Genomic DNA, 17,409 nt, shown 5'->3' on the forward strand with positions numbered 1-17,409 from the left:
AGGTCTAAGAGGCAGGTAAAACAACTTCTAGTCGGAGTGTAGGAGTAGGTGTAAAAGGCCACAGACACCTGGGCTGAGTAGGAACAAAACCACCCATAAGGAAGTTTGGGCATCCGAGGAAAGACATGTAATGTACACCACCTCTCATTAGAAGTGTATGTGCTTGCCCATTTAGAAAACAACAACTTTCAAAAGTTTTCTATACCATTGGGATGTCACAACTCTGTTTGGCCTTGGGTTATGAAGAATGGCATCCAGCTTGTGGTTTGTCTTTTTAGTTTTCTGCATTTTTTTCATTTTTGTTTTGGGCAAAAGAAGAGCCAGCTGTTGCTTGACTGGCTTCTGGCTTTGGGGCTTCACTTAGCATGGTGTTCTTGACCCTGAGATTATGCACAGTTATTTAAAAGGTATTTTTTTTACATCTGATCTTTAATTTACCTGGTATTTCCCTTTCAAATAACCAAAAAAGTTTTTTTACATAAAAACAAACAAAGCTCTGGCTGGTGTAGCTTAGTAGACTGAGCATCAGCCTGCATCCAAAGGGTCACCAGTTTGATTCCCAGTCAGGGCACATGCCTGGGTTGTGTGCCAGGTCCCCAGTGCAGGGCATGCAAGAGGCAACCACACACTGATGTTTCTCTCTCTCTCTTTCTCCCTCCCTGCCCTTCTCTTTAAACATAAATAAATAAAATCTTTAAAAAAAACAAAAAGAATACAAACGTACATATGTGAGTGGACACAAAATGGAACCCAGTGTAAGATTCCATTTAACATCCACAATAGGGTAAGGAAGCAGAGCAGAGGTTGCTGGGGCAGGAGGAATGGGGACCGAGTACTTTTGGTGTAGGGTTTCCTCCTGCAGTGATGGTTCATTCTGCAGCTGGATAGTGGTGATGCTTGCCCAGCACTGTGAATGTACGTCATGCTCAGGAATGGCACAATTTACAGTATAAACACTTATTTTTATTTATTAACTAAAATAAATCATGCACAAAAAGGAAAGATATAAACAAAGATCCCATCAAAAAAAAAAGCATCTGCACCTTGGCTAAAGAAAACAGTATTAAATTAACAAGACAACCAACTGTATGGGAAAACATATTTGCCAATGATACCTCAGACAAAGGTTTAATCTTCTAAAATATACAAAGAACTTTCACACGACTCCACTCTAAGAAGACACCCAACCCAATAGAAAATGGGAAAAGGACTTGAACAAACACTTCTCCAAGGAGGACAGAACATTCAGAGACACATGAAGAAATGCTTCAATATCGTTAGCTATCGAGAGAGATGCAAATTAAAACCACAATGAGATACCCACTTTACACCAGTCAGGATGGCTATCATAAACAAAGCAACAAACAACAAATGTTGGAGGGGGGTGTGGGGAAACGGGGTCCTTAGTTCACTGTTGGTGGGAGTGCAGACTGGTACAACCATTATGGAAAACAGTATGGATTTTTCTCAGAAAAATAAAAATCGACCTGCCTTTTGACCCAGCAATTCCACTGCTAGGATTATATCCTAAGAATCCTAAAACATCAGTATCAAAGAACCTATGCACCACAATGTTCATAGCAGCACAATTTACAATAGCCAAGAGTTGGAAGCAACCTAGGTGCCCATCAGTAAATGAATGGATCCAAAAATTGTGGTACATATACACAATGGAATTCTATGCTGCAGAGAGAAAGAAGGAGCTACTACCCTTTGCAACAACATGGATGGAACTGGAAAGCATTATGCTGAGTGAAATAGGCCAGGTGCTGAAAGACAAATACCATATGATCTCACCTTTAACAGGAAGCTAAACAACAAAACAAACAAGCAAACAGAATAAAAACAAAGACACTGAAATAGAGAACAAGGGGACAGTGACCAGAGGGGAAGAGGGAAGGGAATTTAAGGGGAAAAAGGGGGAGGGATTTGGAGGAACAAATAGGAAGGACACAGGGACGAGAACTAAGGGGGGGGAGGAAATGGGAGGGAGGTGGGGAGCAAGGGGCAGGGGAGGCTGGGATGGGAAAAATAGACAAAAAACTGTACTTGAAAAATAACTAGATAAATTTAAAAAAAATTAAAAAAAATAAAAAAAAAATAAAAGGCAATAGAAACTTTCCATAAAAAAAAAAAAATCATGCCATGAAAAAAATGAAGGACAAAAAAAGAAGAAATCCCAGATTTAAAAACAAACAAACAAACAAAAAAAAAAAGAATCACACCTTGGAGAAAAGATAAATATAACAATTTAAAAAGTAAAAGAAAAATATAAAAGAGCGAGGTTAAAACTAATTATTTTGATAGAAGAGGGAGTACAGTTTTAACAGGTGGCTCTTAGAGCTGACCCTGATTTATTTCCTAGAGGCAATTCCTCCTTCCTTGTAGGAACCAGGGCAGGTTTGAAGGAGGATTCTCCAGGCAGGGATCGTGAGGCTTCGGTTAGGTCAGGGGCTGTTGCACAGGATGGCCTCAGCTCCAGAGCTTCATTTGGAGGGGCTGCTGGAGGTGGCACGACTGCTGAGCGCTGACACCCTTCCATGTCTAGAGCAACCTCCTGTGTGCCTCTGCATCTAGCTCCTCAGGATATACAACAGATGTTGGAGCAGGAGCTGGCTCTGCCTCCTGAGCTGGTACTGGAGTCGTGAGAGGAGAAAAGGTCATCCATGTGCCTGTCTTTCCATGTGCTTCTCAAAGACAGAACACAGCCGCAGCCCAGGAACCACCCAAGGACATCCTCCCGCTGGCAGTCCAGCAGATGGCTGATCTGAGGCCAGTCTTTCTCCTGGCCAACCTCTGCAGGGGTTCCTTGTGTATCAGGCACAAATTCCTGCCCATGGGTTCAATGAATCTTCACCCCCATCTCACTCCCACCTCCTCTACCTTCTCACCCTTTGGGTCTGCCTTCTTGGGCTCTAGGTTATCTGGCCAAGTTCTCTTAACTTGCACACACGATGGAGTTAAAATCGTCAGCTGTCTGTGGAGTCCTGGGTGGCTTCTGGAGAGAAGATCTTCTCAGTCCATTCATGGGACCATGTTCCCCAGACTCCCCAAATGTCCACACTCACATCAAGTGCTGCTCTGCCCTTGGTAGTGTGGCACACCCGCCCCTCACTGGTGGAGACAGAGTGAGAGCCTCTGTTGACAATCTACTTCCTTTATCCTGGGTTAAATTCTGCAATGACAGTGACTGGCAACCAGTCGGGAGGCCTCAAGCCCTGTCAGTGTTCCTGCTGTTTCTGCCCATCAGACCTTCTGCTCTCAGATCAGGCCCAGCCCTGTGCGTACAGAGCTCTACCCAGGTGGAATGAGATTCACCTTCGGGGCTCAGGATAAATGTCCAACAAAGGGCACCACCCATACTCCACATCCATCCAGTCAGCCTTTATCTGGGATATGAACATGACCAGCCCACCAGGCTTTTGAACCCTCCTCAGCCTGTTCTCACATGGGGCAGGCCCCTCCATGAAAATACCCTTCTACACAGATACTCAAGGGAGGTGATATAGGGCTGCTCAGGTGTGTTTACAGTTGTGGCTTGGACCAAACAAAACTACCCTGAGCCTCCTGGTATTAAACCTGGGTCTTTTCATTGAAGGAGCTACAGATGTCTGAGTTGAGTTTGGACCCAGCATTGGACATGGGAGAACATACTATTATAGCTGCCTTTTTTGAGGTCATCCTTGACCTCAAGGACATGAGCAAGAAACAACCTGTCTTGGACAAGGAAACTAGCCAAGTGAGCTGGGTACTAGCTATTTTAGAATGTGGATGCCTGGTTACCAGGGTTACAAGTGCAGTCGAGCTCTACTGCCTGGAACTGAGGTCCCTGTCTAGATCCCTATACTCCTGACATTCTTTGCCACATCCTTCCAAGATTATACCTTGGAGAAGAGTCTTTTGGCTACAGCCAGACTGAGACTGCAAGAGACACTTTCTCCGAAAGCTCTGGAACAGTTCTGTGCCGACTCAGGGGACAGTGGTACACAGGGTGAGAATGTTGTGTGGCTCTAGTGTAAAGACCACTTTCCCCTCAAAGTCCAGACTGGTGCCTTTGTTCCAGTGCAGTGACATCCCTCTACATGGCCACATATTGGTCTGTTTTAGCCTGATGAACACTGCTGGAAAATTGTCAGTTATTTCATATGACATGATCCTCTATGTAAAAACTCTAAAGATTCCACCAAAAATTACTAGAACTGATCAATGAATTCAGTAAAGAGGCAGTGTAAACAATTAATATTCAAAAACTGGTTGCAATAAAGTATCAGAAATGGAAACTAAAAAGCCATCCTATCTACTATTCCTCAAAAAAATACCTAGGATCTGCTTGGAGTGGCTAGTTGCATAGGTGTTGTCCCATGAACTGAAAGGTCACAAGTTTGACTCCTAGTCAGGGCACAAGCCTGGGTTACTGACCAGGACCCCAGTAGGGGGTGCACAAGAGGCAACCACACACTGATGTTTCTCTCCCTCTCTTTCTCCCTCCTTTCTACTCTCTAAAAATAAATAAATAAAATATTTAAAAAATGTCTATGCTTCTTAAAGCAATCTATAGATTCAATGTGATTCTTATCAAAATACCAATGGTGGTTTTTTACAGAACTGATGAATAATTCTAAAATTTATATGGAACCACAAAATAACTGGAACGGTCTCAGCAATCTTGAGAAGGAAGAACACAGTTGAAGGTATCATGCAATCTGATATCACACTATATACTACAAGGCTATAGTTATCAAAACATGCTATGCTAGCATGGTACTAGCATAAAAACAGATATATAAGATCATTGGAATAGAATGGAGATCCCAGAAAGAAACTCAAATGCATTTGGTCAATTAATATTTCACAAAGAAAGCAAGAACATACAATGTGTTAAAAGCAGTCTATTTAATAAATGGTGCTGGGAAAATTATATAGCTACATACCAAAAAATGAAACTAGACCACTTTCTTATACCATATAAAGAATAAACTCAAAATGGATTAAAAACTTAACTGGAGTCTCAAATGCATAAAACTCCCAGAAAAAAAAAAAACATAGGCAATAAAATCTGTGAATTGGAGATGGTGTTTGCCAATGATACATCTAATAAGTGGTTAATATCCAAAATTTATGAAGAAACCATACAACAGAACATCCAAAAATATCCCGTAAATAATCCAATTTAAAAAGTTGGCAAAGTACCTGAATAAATGCTTCTCCAAAGAGGACATAAAAATGGCCAAATGAAATGATGCTCAAGGTCACTAATCATCAGAGAAATGCAAATGAATACCACAGTCAGATATCACCTCACACCTGTCAGAATGACTATCATCAATAAGTCAACAAACAACAATTGCTGGTGAGGATGTGGAGAAAGGGCAACCTTCATGCACTGTTGGTCGGAATTAACATTGGTGTAGCTGAAATAGAAAACTGCATGTAGGGGTCTTAAAAATTAAACAAAGAACTGTCTTATGATCTGGCAATCTCATTCTTGGGTACATGTTTGAAGAAACCCAAAACACTCATTCAAAAAAATATGTACACTCGTATGTCATTCACAATAGCGAAGATATGGAAGCAACCTAAGTGCCCATCAGTAGACAAGTAGATAAAAATGTGGTGGTACATATGTACAATGGGATATTACTGGGTTATAAAATAGAATGAAATTTTACTATTTGTAACAGCATGAATGGACTCAGAGATTATTATACTAAGTGAAATAAATCAGTCATAGAAAGACGAATACCATATGATTTCACTTATGTGTGGAATCTAAATAACAAATAAACAAAAAATTTAAATAGACTCATAGATTGATGGTTAACAGAAGGGAGTGGTTACCTAGGCTGGGAGACTAGGTGAAAGAGGAGAAGAGATAAAGAAGTACAAATTGGTACTTACAAAATAATCCTCAGGATGTAAAGTACAGTCTAAGGAATACAGTCAATAATATAATACCTTTGTATGGTGCCAGGTGGGTACTTGAAATATCAGAGGGAACACTTTGTAAAGTATATGATTGTCTAACCACTATCCTGTACACCTCAAAACTAATATAAATAATATTGCATGTAAACTGTAATTTAAAAACTAAAAATTTTAAAATGTGTTAAAAAGTTAAACTCAACAATGTAATGTCATTACATACATTTTATTGATGACAGTAAAAAAGTTTGACAGTATCAACTTTTGTGAAATGTAAATCAGCAGGATATTCACTACATATCATGTGTAAAGATACTAAAGTGCTTTAAAAAACAATCCGAGACTTTATACTTCTGTTTCTAAATATATTATTTGTCCAGAGAAACTCTTACACATTCACCCCAGAGATATGTATTAGGATGCCTACATAGGTATAGTTTTTATTAAGGAAACATTTGAAAAACCATAAAGGTCTATGATGGGAAAATAATATATATGTTGCTTATATTCACAGAAAATACAGCATCTAGAGTAAAACAAAAAGATTATGTTAAAATTTGTAAGTTGAAACACTGATCTTTAGAATAACGTGTTCAAGGAGAAAAACAAGTCACACATTACTCTCAATGCCTAAAGATGCAGAACTTTGCAAAAAGTAGCTCACTGAAAAGGTTTTGAAATTATCTTGCTTGAGGAGGAGGTGAGGTTATTGTCTACTTCATGACTTGCATGTTAACTACTGTCATCATTAAATCAAATAATCCCATATATTTATTGTCTTATGTCTAATTTTAGGGGAATATGAAATAATAAAGAAGATCTAGTCTTCTGAGGAAGAATAAAGATAAAACATCTTTTTCATCTGTTTGAAGGCAACGGTTTGCTGCCTTCTGAAGGCGTCTGTTTGAAGATTATATTTGACCTATATTTAGAAAGGGTAAGTGAAAGAGTACATGAAAATACTTGTGCAAACCATAAATGTGACTGTCGTATAGAATTATAACATCTTGTATCATTTTAATACACTATCAATCTCTAATAAGATTTTACTACCACTTAGTAATAATCTTAATACCAAGAACACATACAAGTATGTTCATCTATTGACTGACACAATTTTTGGATTTTTTTGCTGAGGGCAACTACTTTCAAGGTCCCATACTCTTAACCATTATTATAAATTCATTATGGCTTTCCCAGTTTAAGTATAATGTTTACTTTTGAGTGTCAAGGGACAACTGTCTACTCTAATTGAAAGAACATAAAAGACAGTATCCTACTCTGTGAGTAAGCTGGACTTTTTGCTATTTAAAAATCACAGGCATTATGTAGGCAGTTCCGGCTTGAAAAGCACTATGTATAACATTTCACTTATAAGATATTTGTGAGCTTGAATGCTCTTCATCAATAACAACAAAATCATTAAAAGGTGATTTTGTTTGCAAATAGTTTACAAAGAGTCATTTAACCAACAAAATTTCTGAATTTAAATTATACTCTCTGTATTTCTTTAGAGAAATAACTGGTTATTTCCTGTTAGTTTTTTTTCTTTTTTACCTCTTAGGTTTTTCTTTCCATTTATGCTGGACTCCACTCTCCCACAATTAGTAATTTACAAAGATAAGTTTCTAAACACCAAGAAATCTCATTGTGCTTTGTAAACTTATTGGTCTCCTCTCCACACTTCTTAGAAACTACCTTCTGTACCCTTTTCCAACCCACGTGGGCTCATCCACTGCCAGACACATGCTTTAGGCCAGGTGAGATGCAGTGTGACCATAATCCTCTATTTTTTGAATTCCCAACATTATCCTAAACATTTGAGACAGCACACTTTGTGTTTGAAATGTAAAACATTCAAAACCATCTCAGAGAAGTCAACATGATTAACAAATATCTGCCTTCCAGAGTATTAGTATCTTATGATGTCTGGAGAGACACCATGTCCTTGCATGTTTTGCCCATCAACTTTTAGAACTGTGTCATTGACTAGACTAACTACTAAACTGATAGGCTCTCTTGTAAAGACCAAAATCTCAAGGCAAAATTTTCACATGGTCCAGTAAAAATGTACTTTCAGCCACTCGTACATCAGTCTCACTGAGATCACCATGATAGTGCTATTTTTAAACTGGTATTTTAAAATATGATCTTATATTGTAAATATAGTGTTTTATGTCATTCTCAGAAAAACATAAGTCATATGATTAGGCCATTTTATAAATTAAAAAAAACACTAAGATTTAAAGAGCTTAACTAATCAGATCAAGGTTACTTTAAAAGCTAAGTGAGCTGAAAATGAACCGTGTTTGGCAAACCCCAGAGCATAATTTATTTACAACTAGGCTATAACTTTTTTTACTACTAAATGTTATATTTACAAAAAATGAGGTTAAAACAAGTAATCCCCCCCCAAAAAAACAACATATAGTTCAGAGACTTTGTTCAAAGCTCCTTTAATACTGGAACTATAGTATTTAATTTCACCTAGGCATTTAAATCTGTTAAGAAATTCACTCTTCATACTAATTTGTTAATTTTTAAAATGCATCTCCTTTCTTTGAAAAACTTTTAGCTGAAATTTTCTGACAAAATAAATGTTTCTTGAATTAAAAAATATTCTGACATTCTTATGTTATTTTATTAGGCAAATGTCTTTGTCTCTGCATTCATTAATGTACCCAGTGTGGAGTAAAATGGCACATAAAATGACCAATAAGTATTTGATGAATGATGCATGTCAATGAGAAGTCTTGCTATTTGGGGTATACTATAGTAATAAAATAATTATATTATTATGCCCTTCCCTATCCTGAACTCATTTAACATCTTATATTTTTCTGTGATGTGTTCTATTTTTCGATAGTAAATGTATTTACTATAACCTGTAGATAATTACCTGTTCAGCTGTAGAAAATGCAATCATTTATGTGACAAGCATTTTAAAATTTTATTCAAAACAGATAAAGATTTCTAACAAGCATGTTCTACATTTTTCTACACTGACAGTAGTCTTTCATTAAATATTTTAAGTTAGATTCAGCAGCTGTGTTTAATCATTTCCACATCTAACTATAACCTTCAGAATTCCACCATTTAATTCAACCAGAACTAATAATTTCAGCTTCTTGGAAGTGCAAATTTAGCTCTTACTATTTTCTCTCACATCTTGAACTTCTATTTTTACTTAATGTTGATGGTTCTTTTTTTTGCAATATGAAGTCTATTTTCTTTCTTATAGGATAGAAAAACAAAATATGGCATATTAGACACTCAGAAACTTGTAAGTAGCTGGACTGACTGGGAGAAAAAGAACAATGGAAGGATAAAGAAAGAAAAAGAAAAGGTAATTTAGGAAGAAAGAATGAGATTGAGAGCCTTGTTTATAATCTAAATGATATGGAAAAAACAGAATTTGTTTATAAGAAGATTTTTCTCATATTATTGACTTGATCATTGTTCTATGTGACCCTGATTTTGTCATAGTCTTAAAAGGATAAAAGAATGGCACCTCCCTTTATTTTGCCAATTTGCTGTGAGGACCCAACCAAGTAAAAGCCCATTGTGAATTGTGAAATGGAATACAATTGTAAGGCAAGCATGATAACTTCATTGTGTTAGATTGACTGCATTTAAATTACAGCTTTGCCATTTTATAGACTGTTTTACCTGTCTTGGCCTGTTTCCTATATTTAAAGAAGATAGTGAAGGCTGTGGAGGTTAAATAGTAAAATGCATAAGACGGGCTCCTAAAAATCCATTAAAATATTGAGTGGAGCTGAAAGTGCACTTAGTCATGTGAGCTAACTTAATTTACCGCACCGGGATGTGAATATGCAGACAAGCAGTGTCACTACTGTTTTATATTAAGCAAGGGAGCAAAACAAATAAAAACATTTATTATAAATGTTTATTATAAAATGGAATTTGATTCTTCAGCATTTTTGTAGACCACAGTAAATGCAATCTGTAAAATATACATTTTTACACTATCATATAAACTATAAACACTCTCCTATGAAAGGGAGAGTGAAGGGATTTTTCAGATTGAATAGATTGCAAATAAATATTACATTCACCACAAAGTGTGATGTTACTTTTCACTGTTCCCCTATGCCAGAATTATTTCATTTTATAGAGACGTTGCTAAGAAGTTAAGATATTCTAGTGTATATTAAATTTTAAAAATAATGGGGGGATTGAACATTTAATGAATTGAATATTCTACTGATTAGTTTTATATAAGAAGCTCACCTTTTTTCTCTTGAACTCTCTACATGATTCTTTCAGTAGTTGAGGTCTCGGAGTTCTGTGGATCCATACTATACTGCTCAGCCTCAAAATGGTCCCATGAGCATATTTAGCTGGTCAAAACATAAACTGGATATAGTTGTGTGACTCGATTAGCACAAGGTCATTTTTTCAATCAAAGAAAATCAAACTACACACATAAATAAATGACAGAGTGAGTCAATAGCAGCACGTGTCCTGCACAGCTCCAGAGAATACAAAAGACTTCAAATTATATAAAGACAAATTCTGGGTCAAAAAGGAAATAAGCAATCACAGAATGTCACGATTAGGAGAAACTAAGAGGTCAAATGTTATATCTGATGCTTGAGGATCCTAAACACTAACGTTTGTTTTCTGGTTGCAGTAGTTTGTTTTTTAAAACCTGCACTATAATTGTACTGCAGAAAGGGCCCTAAGTCAAAACAATTATTTCTAATAATCCTTACTTACTGAAAATTATAAAATATGGCAATATTCATTTCACAAAAATTATGCTGATTGGGTGCTTGAATTTTTCTAAATTCAATTTGCTTTGAATTTTCATTATGTTGATTAAAAAGATTAATACTTTCAATATCTTGGTTGAAAACTCTTCATAGTCTAACTTAATAAGAGAACCTTTAAATTGATACTGTATTTTGATAAGTTCACTTTGTGGACATATGAATTTAGATACATTCATCTACAAATATCACTGAGGTCCTGATATATTCCAGATATTGGGCCAGGCGGGGAAAGGAAATTGAAATAGAACACAAACCAGATTCTCAAGGAGTTCGAAGTGCATTTTATAAAATGGAGATACAATATAAATAAGTACAGTAATTACACTATGTAACTTATTCTAGTATGTTTCCTAACAACAAATAGAGGGAAAGTTAAAAATACAATAAAAACGAACTATTAAATTAATTTGAAAATGAAAAAACAGAAAAATCAGAGTACCCAAAGAGAACTTTCAAACCTTGGTATTATTTTGAATATCATATTTACCTATAAGCATGATTTCAGGTTTTGGGAAATAAACTAAAGGGATGAAGGAAATGAAGTAAAAGGAAATAAAGGCAAATACAATTGCAGAGAAATTTGATCCTTCTGGAAACAACGAGTGGCATATCAAGATCAACATTTAATAAGGAGTTTCTTGTATACACATATGGACTATCCAGAAGGTATCAGGAAGATTTCCAGACATTTAATATGAAAAATAGAGGTATTTATTGGAGAAGATACAAGATACAAGAAACATTATACATAGGACAATGATGCCTCAGTCCCCTTCAAAATAGGCACCTTGGTACCCCGCACAATTCTCTCAGTCACCATCAGCTGCCCCATTATATTTCCCTGAATCTCATCAATAGTCTGAAATATTTTCCCTTTCAAAGATGATTTCAGTTTGGGGAAAAGCAAGATGTCACAAGACACCAAATATGGGCTGTAGGAAGATTGAGTCACCTGGGTGATTTGATGTTTCTCCAAAAACTCTACATGAGACATGATGCATGAGCAAGTGCATTATCATGATGAAGTTGCCAATCACCAGTTGCCCATAGCTATGGCCTTCTGAATCATCTGAATAGTTTCTGTGGAGGAATATTGAAGCTTAATGCAAACTTGGATATAGATTTGTTACTCTACTCATTCAGTCATTTTTAATGTGATGGCCACACAGTACACATGCTCACTTAACAGCTTCTACTGCCCCCACTGACTAGGACAGTGAAGTTGTTATTGTCCACACATGCACATTTCAATCTACTCTTTTTGACTGCCAGTTACATCAATGTCATGCAAACCAGTCTCGTTTTGTTAATAGTGGCTGGAATTATTCCAGACAGAGTTTGTATATTGATGCAGACACCAGCCCACAGTGTCTGCATCATTATGAATGAGATGAGACATTCACACAGACTACCGCGTCCTGTGGAGGCAAAGGGACAGCATGGCTTTTCTCTCAAGGGGAGCAAAAGCCATGGCCCTAGCCACGACCAGCCTTTATTGGGTTTCTCCGCACATTACATGATGGTCCTCATTTACTATACACAGGTTGCTTTAGGTGGTTACCCTTTACAGAAAACAAAGGGACCAATACCACTAATCACATCACAGAAGAGGAATATTTGCAAATGAAAAGGGCAAAAGTGGTTGGACCAGTTACAATGGTCCTAGGAAGGTTTAGCATGGATTTTAGAAAGTTACTTTGTAGTAAATGTTTTCCACAAATCTGGGTGAGGAAGTTCCCAGCAAAAAGCAAGACTCAAAGAAAGGGGACTAGGCACGTTGCAGACCTGATTCCCCACGGGAGAACCTGTCTGTGGGCATGGGTCCTGTGCAGCTCTGAGTGAGAGCTGGGCCCATGCCATGCAGAATGGTCTCCTACAGTATATGCACACACACACATATGACCATATATGTGTATATAAACCCACATATATAATCTTTACAAGGACTAGTGAGCCTACAAGCAGAGAATAGGAGGGGTAGCATCCTAGAAAATGTTGATGTACTATAACAATCATAATTACACCTGTTTGTGTGTTTGGATTCTATTTAATACTTTTCATCATTATAAATTTTAATACATTTATTGTGCTTTCTTCTCTAATGATTTACTGAAAAGGTGTTTCAGGTTCTAAGAAATTATCTTTCTGACTATTTGTCTTTGGCTCCCACTTTTAAAGTTTTCTATATTATTAACATTATATCCAGAAAATTAATATCTATTAATAAAATGAAATAACTTTTTCCATGTGATATGGCTCAACAGACTATAAAAAGAACATTTTCTGATATAAGCCCAGTAAAGTTATCAAAATTTTAAAAATTGTATTTTTATAATATTATTACAAATCTACAGGACCTATTCAAAATTTGGGAAAAGTTCCATGAGTACTCCTCACAGTAAAACAAAACAAAATCTTGGGTTATGTGTTTCTTTTAGCTTTCATACCTTTGATCATAATGTTATGCACAATTTATCTTTTGCTGTGTTTAGTTTTGTGATGACTTTAGCTCATTTTTTTAAATAATTTTTTTTAATTTTATTTATTTATCTTTAGAGGGGAAGGAGAGAGGGAGAGAAACATCAATGTATGGTTGCCTCTAGTGCATCCCATACACTGCATGGTTGCCTGCATCCCAGGCCTGCAGGAAACCTGCCTGCAACCCAGGTATGTGCCCTGACTGGGAATCGAACTGCAATCCTCTGGTTCACAGGCCCGAGCTCAATCCACTGAGCTACACCAGCCAGGAGCTCATTTTCTACTTTCTCTTTTGAGTTAACTTTTGCCAGTGAATGAATATTACAATATTTAAACAGTTATGTTTCTTAATTAGATTTTATTTATTATTCCTTTAAATCTAAGGTCATTAGTTTACTCAGTAACAACAGATTTCCTTAGGTATATCTCATTTTTTTGAAGCATAGCTCAGGATTTTTTAAAATTTCTTAGGCTTCTTTGTCATTGTCCATTACAGAATCTCATACCACTGAATCATGCTTCTGATTTATTTCAGTATTTAAAAACTGTCTTCTTGCCCTGGCTGGTGTAGCTCAGTAAACTGAGTACGGGCTCTGAACCAAAGAGACATGGTTCGATTCCCAGTCAGGGCACATGCCTGGGTTGCAGGCCAAGTCCCCAGTGGGGGCCATGTGAGAGGCAACCACACATTGATGTTTCTCTCCCTCTCTTTCTCCTTCCCTTTCCCTCTCTCTAAAAATTAAAAAAAATAAAAAAAGAAAGTTAAAAGTTGCACATAGCAATAAAAAAAAGTGTCTCCTTAAACTCTAAACTGTGACTCTGTATTGTGTAGCTTATTCTTTCGATACTATGTAAACTGTAAAATGACATTATTTCTTTTCCCGAAAGTTCTTACTGTTCTAAGTTAGGAACCAATTCTTCCCTGCTTGAAGAAATTAATTTCAACCTAGCTGTTTGATTAATGTTTCCTCTCTCACCTCTGGAAGACTGAATTTTTAAAAAGTGAGTTAAGGATGTATATATTTCTTAAATATTTGAGTGAGACTTCCAGGGACCATCCTGATGGTTGAAGCCTCCAATCACTGTGATAGTTTGCACGTGAGCCAATGTATGTGCTGCACACACAAAGTAGTTTCCAGTTCCTCCACAGGGCAGATCAGACTTTAATCAAGCCTTTCATGGTGGTATCACTTCTGCTTCACACACTATGGTTGGTGGAAATGTCATGGGTTGCTGAGGATGTATATATATTGTTCAGGCTTTCAGAGTTTCTCCACCTTCTAATGTAACAGATATTTCTTTTGAATCGGACATAATTTTTCTTTAGTGTATTATCAGCCTATACTGTCAAGTTTTAGAGCATATGAAAGGATCATTCACCATTTATTCCATAATCTCTGATCTGCCCTGCTTATTACTCATTCTTGACATATTAGCATTCTACAGACACTCCCAAGCTCAGTGATCTGCAGTATTATACTATTTGAGATATAAGTGGGTATATTATGAATAAATGGTTCTAGGACCAAATAATTTAGTAAACGACATTTCTTATGACTTCATCTTAGGGATTCCCAAAGTGAGGTAGCATGTGAATGGCCCTGAAAAATAGCATAATTAAAAATAAAAAATAAAAACTTGTTAAATTTTGTATATCTGAAATGTTAAACATGATGCAGTCATGATGCAATAAAAATGCGACTATAGTGCTGTTTATCCCTTTAAAGTTTATGCAACAAAATTAACCTGACATGGTTTTTAAGTAAACCCTCAGAAAACCCATGACTCTTCTTTATTAACTACTATTAAATAATGATTAGATAGTTCTAGTGTTCTTTTTAGACAAAAACAGAGCTTCAGCACATAATTAGGTTGTCTATTCCAACACATGGCTCAAAACTCTGAGTTAAACATACATCTTCTTTCACACCCCAGCCCAAACCTGCTTTAGATTAAATGAACAGATACATTTAAACCCTTCAATTTACTGTTTTCCTGCCCCAGTTTCTCTTGGGATTTAGGGGTGAAGGGAAGATTGATAAAGACATAAGAAAGGATTTAATTTGAAAAAACAGCTCATGTTCTTTGAGCTGGGAAATTTTAGAGCTCTTGGTCTTACAGCATTTTTGTTGTTGGTGGTGGTGGTGGGAATCTCTCTGAAAGTTTATTAGACCTTAATAAACTAATTTTTGACTTTTCCCCCAGTTTGTAGATGCATCATACTTGTGTCTATCTTGTCATCACTGAGTCCCTCTGCCTAACTAGGTGGCTCTACATAGCCAGGACTCAAGACTACTCCACCTTGACTCTTCAACATGGTCACATCTAACAGGAGACATTCATGCATCCCTCACCCTGATAAACTCTGAGTCTACAAGGCAAGCCCACTGTAGTCTCCTACACCCTGCTGCCACAGCACACTTTCATTTTTTCACATGGGGTCAGAAAGCCATCTTCAGAGGTCCCAAATATCAGGGAGCACATTGTAAGCTTTCTGAGAGTTCCATTAATGTCTCTTCACTAGACTTGCAGTTAGGAAGGTAATGCACCCATTGTACCCCATTGGCTGACAGAGACACTGTGTTGGATAAAAAGAGGAAGTGATGTGGTGTGTAATCTAGGTAAATGACTAGGGGTTGACTTGAGTGTGTCATTCACAGAAAGTATTGCACCTGTGGAATCATGCAGCATAGAAGCTTTAATGGGTGAATACATGGCACAGCCACAGCTATTGCCAAAGATATGCATTCACGAACCCTCCCTCTTTTTATTAGTTTATATCCTTTAATTGAGTAAGAGGGGATTCAAATATCATTGAACTTGCTTTTAGACAATTATGCATGTGGAAACTGTCTTCTTCTATCAGGATCTAATATCTATCATGTTTGAACCTCAGTAAATAATCAGGTAGACGAAAAAGCAAATTTAATATCTTATTGATCAATTTCTCAAATTATTTAATTAAAGAAACTATTTGTCCCCACAGAATACTGATCAGTATTTCATGGGTCCATGATGATTCATGTCACAGAGTTTGGGTAATACCAATATGTAGTAATCTGAGGTCAAATATAATACCCAAGATAACTATATTTTTTTGCTCACAATAGCTTTCCATTCCCTTCTTTTGATTTCCTGGGAGGATTTCACCCCTTTTCCGTGCTTCAGTAGCCTGTTTTCTATCACAAATAAAAGTAGGGAAAAATCAGGCCAATGCATTTCTACAGAATATTTTTGATAAAATCAAATTTTAATAGATTTCTTAAGAGTAAATAATATGGCCCTGGCTGGTGTAGCTCAGTGGATTGAGTGCGGGCTTGCGAACCAGACAATCGCAGTTTGATTCCCAGTCAGAGCACATACCTGGGTTGCAGGCCGGTTCCCTGCAGGCCAGTTCTCAGCAGGGGATGCACGAAACGCAACCATACATTGATGTTTCTCTCCCTTTCTCCTTCCCTTCTCCTCTAAAGATAAATAAAGAAAATCTTTTAAAAAAAAAAGAGTAAATAATATGAATCTACTGATAAGAGCATGAGGAGAGCTTTTCCATAGAATAAAATCAATATTTAGAGAAAGGTAGAGCTAATAAAGGATATTTTTAGTTCCCACAAAATAGCTGAGCCTCATAAGACAAATACACTACCAAACCTGTTATTTACATGAGAAAAAAGTGTATCCTTTTTTAATGTTTAGATAGTGTGACTTAGTTCTCTCTCACTTGTAACTATACACGTTTTTTCACCTGAACACTTTAAATATAATAGAAATCCCTACGTGCTTTATATGCTTACTAAAATTAGAATACATTTCCAAATATGTAAAAGCACAAACTGTTCACTTTAGACCTGCTGAATACTGATGGCTTTCCTGCGTTGGACAAAAAAATACGAGTAACCAAGGGACATCAAAAAAAAGAAAATGAGTAGAAAACTAAATGAGTTTAGGACGTCATACGTTATTAAATCCCATGAGTATGAAGAATCATCATAGTTTCCCTTTCTCAGGTGACTTTATGCTGGATAAACAAGATCCATTATTGTAGATTGGTGATGCTGGTGGTTGTGGTGGCAATGGTGGTGTGCATGTGTGTGTGTGTGTACATGCAGTAGAATATATATATAACCTTTGCAACAATGGATTCAAATACACATTTTGGCAAGGGGTGGGGGAGGCTGGGATGGGAGAAATAGACAAAAAACTTTACTTGAAA

General features: G+C 36.7%; 1 pseudogene; it reads left to right on the forward strand.

The window, feature by feature from the left end:
• The first annotated feature begins 2,540 nt into the window (after positions 1-2,540).
• LOC119062149 (acyl-protein thioesterase 1-like) overlaps positions 2,541-17,409 on the forward strand; it is a 68,006-nt pseudogene continuing 53,137 nt past the window's right edge.

The sequence above is a fragment of the Artibeus jamaicensis genome, unplaced genomic scaffold, assembly GCF_021234435.1.
Source record: "Artibeus jamaicensis isolate MK-2021 breed Jamaican fruit bat unplaced genomic scaffold, CSHL_Jam_final scaffold_1964, whole genome shotgun sequence".
NCBI lineage: Eukaryota > Metazoa > Chordata > Mammalia > Chiroptera > Phyllostomidae > Artibeus > Artibeus jamaicensis.